Consider the following 7788-nt stretch of genomic DNA (forward strand, 5'->3'; position numbering starts at 1 on the left):
CCTTGGATTGCGAGTAACTTGTTCTGCGAGTGTTTTTTTGATAAACGAGCGAGGTCTTGCAATACGAGTAGTACTAATACGCTTTGTCTGCCGAAGCGTCACGTGATCACAACTGATAGACGAGTGCTTTGATATACGAGTGCTTTGGATTACAAACACGTTTCCGGAACGAATTATGCTCGCAATCCAAGGTTTTACTGTACTGTATAGAGATAAGGACTGGAATGAGTATTTTGTGTCAGGTTGTTGAGATCAAAGTGGAGTTCGCTAATAATCACATTAATCACCTTCCTTCACACATACACAATTGTTGGTGACCAACATGTCCAGCTCAGTTTGATAATTGACAATATGTCAAGTAAGGGCTCATGTTCATGTTCTTTGCTTGAACATTGCATCACTGCAAAACACCAAATCTTGACATCTTGCACAATAATGCTCTTACGACATCTAAGCATAAGCCTCAACACCATCTTTTAACAAAGAAACTGCATTTTTGTTGTAGTACAAGCAATGTACTTTTACTTGCGCATTGATAACTGGTGATTTCATATGTAGTGTGTGCAGTATTCCAATATGTTCATTAACATTTTCCAGCACTGTATGGTAAACATTAAGCAACGACAACACGAGCTGCAAAGATCAGGATTAAATTAAGTTAGGGCGAATGTAGCCAATTACCGTTGGATTTAAAAATGGCATGTGGCTTACGGTTATCTGATACCAAAAATTGGATGAAAATTGTGAATATATGACGGTCTTGTTTTTATTGTCACCGTATAGCATGTCTTAAGTAAAGGAGGGGTGCAAAGGGGAGAGCTAGCGGGGAACGGACAGAGAAGGCTGGGGGCAAGTTTGGACTGCGGGAAGAAATAAAAGGACGAAACACCTGCAACCTCATGTCGGCTCTACTTTACATCGGGTGGCAACGGTGGTTCCGACAATGGCTACAACCTCAGCGGAAAAGAGCCAATGGAAGAGGAAGCAGGGGCCGGAGACCCCCCCCCCCCGCCCGGGGATCCTCCCAGGGCCAGGGTAACAAGAGGGCCTGCTCGTGGGAGCAGCAGCAGTAGGGGGCCCGGACCCCATGCAGGACCGCATTTCCCGCGTGGAGAGGGTGCTCCAGGAGCTACTGCGCCGGCTTCCTATGGGGGTCCTGCCGGCGCCGAGATCCCCTCTCTCACTCGTTGTACTACTGGAGGAGGCGCCACGGGACCCGGCGGCCGACCCGCCGGCTGGGTTGTGGCATGAGCCACAACCACGGCTTTACTTTATAAATGTATTAAAAGTTCGCTGTTCATTGACACTGTAATAACCTAATTGATGCTTAAAAATGTTAACCTTAATAGCCGGAGAGAGCAGTAATAATGTCTCATTTAAAATCTTGCGATGACAACAGCAACGTGCCTAAGCACTGACTCATTCCCTTATTGCACCGTGTTGCAACATCTCAGGAGTGTAACGTTCAGCCTTCACCCACCTATTGTCTCCCCATAAATACGCAGATAACACCACACACATTTTTTTACACATAACATCAGCCACATGGCCTTCTGTCTGTGAAGTATTTATTTATGAAATCAGTTGTTTAATACAAGTGTAGTGACTAACTCGGAGACAGTAAGACTTGGATACACTTATTTTAATTAACAAACACCATCGGGATAATACATACCCTACGTGGGTGCACACTCTACAGTCGCGAGCCTAAACACAACTCTAACAGTCTAACACTGACGGCGCTGACGGAGACAGCCAACAACCATCTAGCAGCGCAATATCGAGTGAATATGGCAGCGACGATGGCGACGAGATGGTAATGACGATCTTGAACAGCATGACGGGGATCCCACTTCCAGCAACAGCCCCGAGGTCCCCTACAGAGGCCCCTCTGAAACTCTCAGCGTGGCCTCGCTTCGCCGCGGCCACGGCTTCCCGATAGACCCCTCTGTGACCTTTCCTCAAGATGTCCACTTCTCGTGTCTTTCGTGGCCTGCTGAAGTGGGTACTGCCATACACCGCAGTTACCCTTTTCCGCCAGCAGCCAGCGCTATGCCACTACACAAGCATGTTCCAAACCGCATCTCTGCACCCCTGCCAGGATCTGTAAGCCAACCTTTCAAAGAAGAAGAGCGATTTATTGTTTTGTTTTTGTCTTTGAGAGCGACATCACACGCAGAGCTGCTTGTACACAAACACAGCAGCAGGTATAGAACAGATGACAAACACATTCTGACTTCAATACCTCGTCGCTGCAGTCACTGGCGTCACACGGACGCTGTGAGTAGCCAAGAGAGGAGGACTGACTGAGATCTTCACGACTCATATGTAGGAGACGAGAACCCGCTTAGTTCCACAGTCCCACCTTTTTATATCCGACTTCAAAAAACCTGGGTCACGTGTTCCGCGCGACCAATCGTGCGCCTACCTGTGGCCATGCCGGGCTTGCTTCTTAGCTGCGTGTGTTGAGCTCCTCCGACCTATTGTTTTCTTTTCCCGCACTTTTCACTCTGCTCCCCCACGCCATATTCAGGAATGTAGGACTCATCGCAGCTGACCCGGTAATCTTTTTGTGCCCATACACTATCAAGCCAATTCAGGGGCACTGCGATGTAAACTGTCCTGTTGGGTCGAGCCAATCTCTTGGCATCGGGAAACCGTTGGACATTCCCCAGAGCAATCCTTGGATTAAAACCCGACTGCCAGGTGACTCACCGTCAGGACACTACATGTGTGAGATGTGTGTGTATGCAGTGTGGAGGTCAGGGGTGGTCGCGGCGCCTGCAGAGTGGCTTCGAGGTCGTGGCACCACATAGCCCCCCCCGAGGTGCCCATCCCCGTCCCGGGCTGACTGGAGCACCTCGCCTGGGTCGCTCCAACCAGGTAGCGCCACGGAGTCCGCAGGGTCCGCCCAGTTCTCATTGCTAGTGGATGGTGGCTCAGCTTCACGAGGCCCCGGTGGTGGTCTCCGCCTCCATTCCAGAGGCTCCTCCTGCCCTCCAATGTCACCTGTATGGGGAACAAACTCAGGTGCGGAGGGGTTTACGTGCCGCTGTGCCCACTGCCTCCTTGCTGGGCCTGGGTCCACTGGGGGCTCAGGCACAGCGGGGCCCATGTATGGAGTGAAGCTGTCAGGTATGGGGGGCATGGGGGGGGGTTTGGGGTGTCAGGGTACATGAGAGGCGGGCGCCTCCCTGGCAGGGGTCGCCTTCTGGGTTTCAATCGGCGGATGTTTACCACCGTCTCCCGACCCCTCTCCCTGCCTTGAATCAGCACCGTCCAGGGGGAGATCTGCCGCACCACGGTCCAGAGTCCTTGCCAGTAGGTGGTTAGTTTCCCCACCTGTCCGGGCCCTACACGCGCGGTATGCAGCCACACCTTATAGCCCGCCGAGTAGAAGGGGGGCTCCACATGGGGACGGGTGCCCTGCTCTTGCCGCTGGTGGGCGGCCTCCCCATGCTAGTAGGCCCAGCCATGGGCCACACGCAGGGTCTCCATCAGGTGCTCCACGGGCTGGCTCCCCTCTTCCAGCTGTGGCGGGGGAATGCCGAACAAAGGTAACGGCTGACACCAGGGTGGCAGCCCCGGGCTCAAAGCGAAGGCAATCCGGCTGCCGTTCCAAAAACGGGATCCTCTCCCCGCTACCCTCTACGGTGGAGCATTGCTGGCGGGGCTGCAAGTTGAGCCCCAACTTTTCCAGAAGGTTAGTGCCTGCAATGCACTCGTGGCATAACACATTCAACACTTAATATTCCTGGTTACACGCCTGGTGTCCGAGGCGGACCTCAAGCGTGATTCTCCCCAGTAGGCCCATTCCATGTCCACTTGCAGTGTACAACGCGCGGTCTGGGGCCTGTAGGCGGCCCAAGTCGACCCCGACTATGCTGCAATGTGTTGCACTCATGAGCGAGGCTACCACTCCCGTGTCCAGAAGAATCTGGGTATACCATCCGTTCACCTGCCCTTCCACCAGCGACGTGGTCGCCGTGATCCCTGACAATAGCTCCCGTAGCCAGTCACCCGAAGTTGCCACATTCTCAAGTGTTGGTGTAGGCATCTCCTTAGAGGTCACTCACTCGCCATTATTATTATTATTGTCTACTTGTGTTGGGACCGCGTCAATTGCACCCCTAGGTAGTCCACTATCTAGGGGGCGTTGGGGTTTAACTCTGGCGCTTTGCCTAGTGCGGGCGATCTGGGGACAGTCTCGCATGAGATACCCCCATCGGTCGCACAGGTAGCACGCGCGGGGAAGGGTGGTAGCTCCATAAGAGGCCCCTTGCCCATTCCCCCTCCCAATACGCATCTGTTCAAAATCTGTCTCCATATTCTTGGTTCTTTCGGTAAAGTCACGTAGAAGGGAAACAATACCATTTTTAAAATATAAAACAATAACATTTTCACGACGTTTCGACTGCAACATAAGCAATCATCATCAGGTGTGAAAACCACATCAAGAAAATTTGAAAAAAGTGGCGTTTTTTAAACGTTAGCACCACGGAGAGCAATTTGCCAGTTTGTTCAGAGGACGAGTCCATCTATGTTCGGAAAAGAGGAGGGGGGAGACGAAAAATAATGGATGCGGTCTGAAAGCCACCTTAAGCGTGATCAATAAATTAAGACCCGAAATGGTTTATCAAATCCTTTCAATGATTGCTAACCCAGAATCCATCTTCTCGGTTGAAATTGTCTCTGTATTTGTATATGGTAGCCAGATGGCTTGCAAAGAACCTCTGTCTTGGAGAAGTCAATATCATGTGAGCCTACTGAATTATAACAGTGATCTGCCACGGCCGAGGTGTTGGTCCTACTGTGTTTCAGGTCTGCTTTGTGTTCATGAATGCGGTTCGAGACATGTCATTTGGTTTCTCCAATGTAACTACTACCACAGAGGAAACCTAGTTTGTAGTCGCCAGGGTACTGTATGTCCGGAATCACATCTTTTACAGACGGAACCAGATCACGGATTTTATGTAATGTGTTGAATCGGACCTGGATCTTGTGTTTATGCAAGATTTTGGAGATATATTTTGTGATCCCCGCAATGTAGGGTAAAGTGATGGTTTTGAAAGGCTCCTCAAGAGGGTCCTTCTTCATGGTTGGAGTTATAGCTTTGCGGATTGTGTAGTCGGAATAACCATTAGCCTGAAGAGCTTGGTGTACGTGCTTGAGTTCACTGGCAATGTGTTCCTGGTCGGAAATCTATTGGGCTCTATGGTATATAGTCTTGATGAGGGAATTCTTCTGGGATGGATGGTGGTGGGAATCCGGTTTCAGGTAAGAATCTGTATGGGTATCTTTCCTGTAGACAGAGTGGCTCATTGAACCATCAAGTCTCTTTTTTATTAGGACATCCAAAAAAAGGTAGCTTGCCATCTTTTTCGACTTCCATGGTAAATCTGATGGCTGGGTGTATGGAATTGATGTGGTCGAAGAATTGGTCTAGAGCAGGCCGGCCATGTGGCCAGATGACAAAAGTGTCATCCACGTACCTCTTCCATAAGGTTTGACGCAGAGTGGCAGTCTGGATGGCGTCAGTCTCAAATTTCCCCATGAAAATGTTGGCTACAACTGGAGATAGGGGGGAGCCCATTGGGGTGCCCTCTGTTTGTAGAAAGTTCCATTCCAAGTGAAGTATGTATTGATTAAGCAGTGTCTCACCAGGGGGGGTACCTCAGTGTCAGGTAGAGAAACTTTGGTGAATAAGGAAACTACATCAAAAATTACAAGCAGGTCGTCTGGGGACAGGGAAATACCCTTGATTGTCGATACCAGGTGAGTAGAATTGTGTACCGCAGAGGTGGTTTTTCCAGTGAAAGGCTGCAGGATTTCAGACAGAAAACGAGCCAGTTTGTAGGTAGGGGAGTTGATAGTAGAGACGATAGGACGAAGGGGTGTATCTACTTTATGTATTTTTGGTAAGCCGTATAATCTTGGTGGCCTGGCAGCAGAAGGTTTCAACGAGACATGTTTGGTTTGATCAATTAATGCGGTTGAATCAGAAATGATTTTGTTTTTTATGACGAGACTGTTGGTGGAATCTCTTTTTATTTTTGTATAGCTGCCATCGTTGAGTAATTCTTGAATTTTGTTGTTATATTCTATTTTATCCATGATGACAGTGGCATTGCCCTTGTCGGCTGAGAGGATGACAATGTCATCCCTCTTTTTTAATTTATGCAATTCAAAAGCTCATCTTTGCTGAGGTTACTAGCTGGCATCTTAGCGTTTTTGAGGGTTGCAGTGATTTCAGATCTTGCTACGTCTGCAGCGATGTGACCCAGGCCCTTGAGAGCCACGTCTACTTGGGCAATGATATAATTAACTGGTATGTGTTTAGGTGTGACTGCAAAGTTTAGCCCTTTAGCTAAAACGGATTTCAGACCATCGGAAATAGAACTGTTACTGCGTTTAATTACGACTTTGTTAACGTCTAGCTTTTTGGTGTGTGGGTCCGGTCTTTTGTTGGAGAGGAGGTTGAATTTGTTAATCAGGTTGTCCTTACATTTGGTCGACATAGGGGCAGCTGAAGAGGCAGTCATATTGTCTACATGTTCCCAATCCGATGTGGACATTGTTTGCCGTCAATGATAAGTGTGATTTGTAGAGTGTCTTGTCTAACTTATCTAGTTCGGTGCGTATAAGTCTGATTTTCTCTGAGAAAAGAGCTAAGCTAGTTCTGGAAAGAATTCATTTCGCATTAGATGAAGTTACAGCAGCAGAGGTCAGTGTAAATGTGATTGGTTATTACCCCAGAGTCGTGGCATCTCTTCAGAAAGGTGAGAGACTTGATCAGCTGAGCCTTATCCCGGAGTTTGTTGAAGGATCTCAAAGTTATGTGGAAAACCTCCCCGTAGAGGCAGTTAACTTTTGTTTTAAAGCTTTCGTGACTGCAGGGATTCATATTCTTGGTTCGTTCAGTAAAGTCACGTAGAAGGGAAACAATAAAATAATAATAGGCTCACATGACATTGACTTCTCCAAGACAGAGGTTCTTTGCAAGCCATCTGGCTACCATGAGAGATTCGTTCATGAGGCTATCCACATATACAAACACAGAGACAATTTCAACCGAGAAAATGGATTCTGGCTTAGCAATCATTGGAAGGATTTGATAAACCATTTCAGGTCTTAATTGATTGATTACGCTTACAGTGGTATTCAGACCGCATCCATTATTTTTCGTCTCCCCCCTCCTCTTGTCCGAACATAGATGGACTCGTCCATCTGAACAAACTGTCAAATCGCTCTCCGTGGAGCTAACGTTATAAAACCGCCACATTTTTAAATTTTCTTGCTGTGGTTTCCACACCTGATGATTGTTTGTGTTGCAGTCGAAACGTCGTGAGATTTTAATTGTTTAATATTTTTATTATTTTATTGTTTCCCTTCTACGTGACCGAAAGAACCAAAAATATGAATCCCTGCAGTCACGAATGCTTTAAATCTAAATTTAAATGTCTCCTGTTGAGACAATTGCCTGGTTAGCCCCCCAATCATAGAGCGTAATCCTTCCACCTCAGACTGGACTACCTCTACTGTGGATTGCAGCTTGGTCACATTCTCATGTAATTGGGTCACATTTCCTGCAACATCTCCTATCCTGGGTCTGTGAACCTGCCACACATCCCGGGGTGACCTCGCTGGGTCACGAGGCCTCCCTTGTCCCCCTCCTTACGGCCCTGGCGAGCTACTCCTCTTCTCCCTCCTCTGTAAGGATGCTTGCGATGGCCCGCTCCTGTCCCAACCCTCGGAACTGTGTGCACTCATGATCGAAGCTCTCACACA

Source organism: Petromyzon marinus, chromosome 2 (assembly GCF_048934315.1).
Source record: "Petromyzon marinus isolate PM22_M1 ecotype Great Lakes invasive population chromosome 2, UKy_Petmar_22M1.pri1.0, whole genome shotgun sequence".
NCBI lineage: Eukaryota > Metazoa > Chordata > Hyperoartia > Petromyzontiformes > Petromyzontidae > Petromyzon > Petromyzon marinus.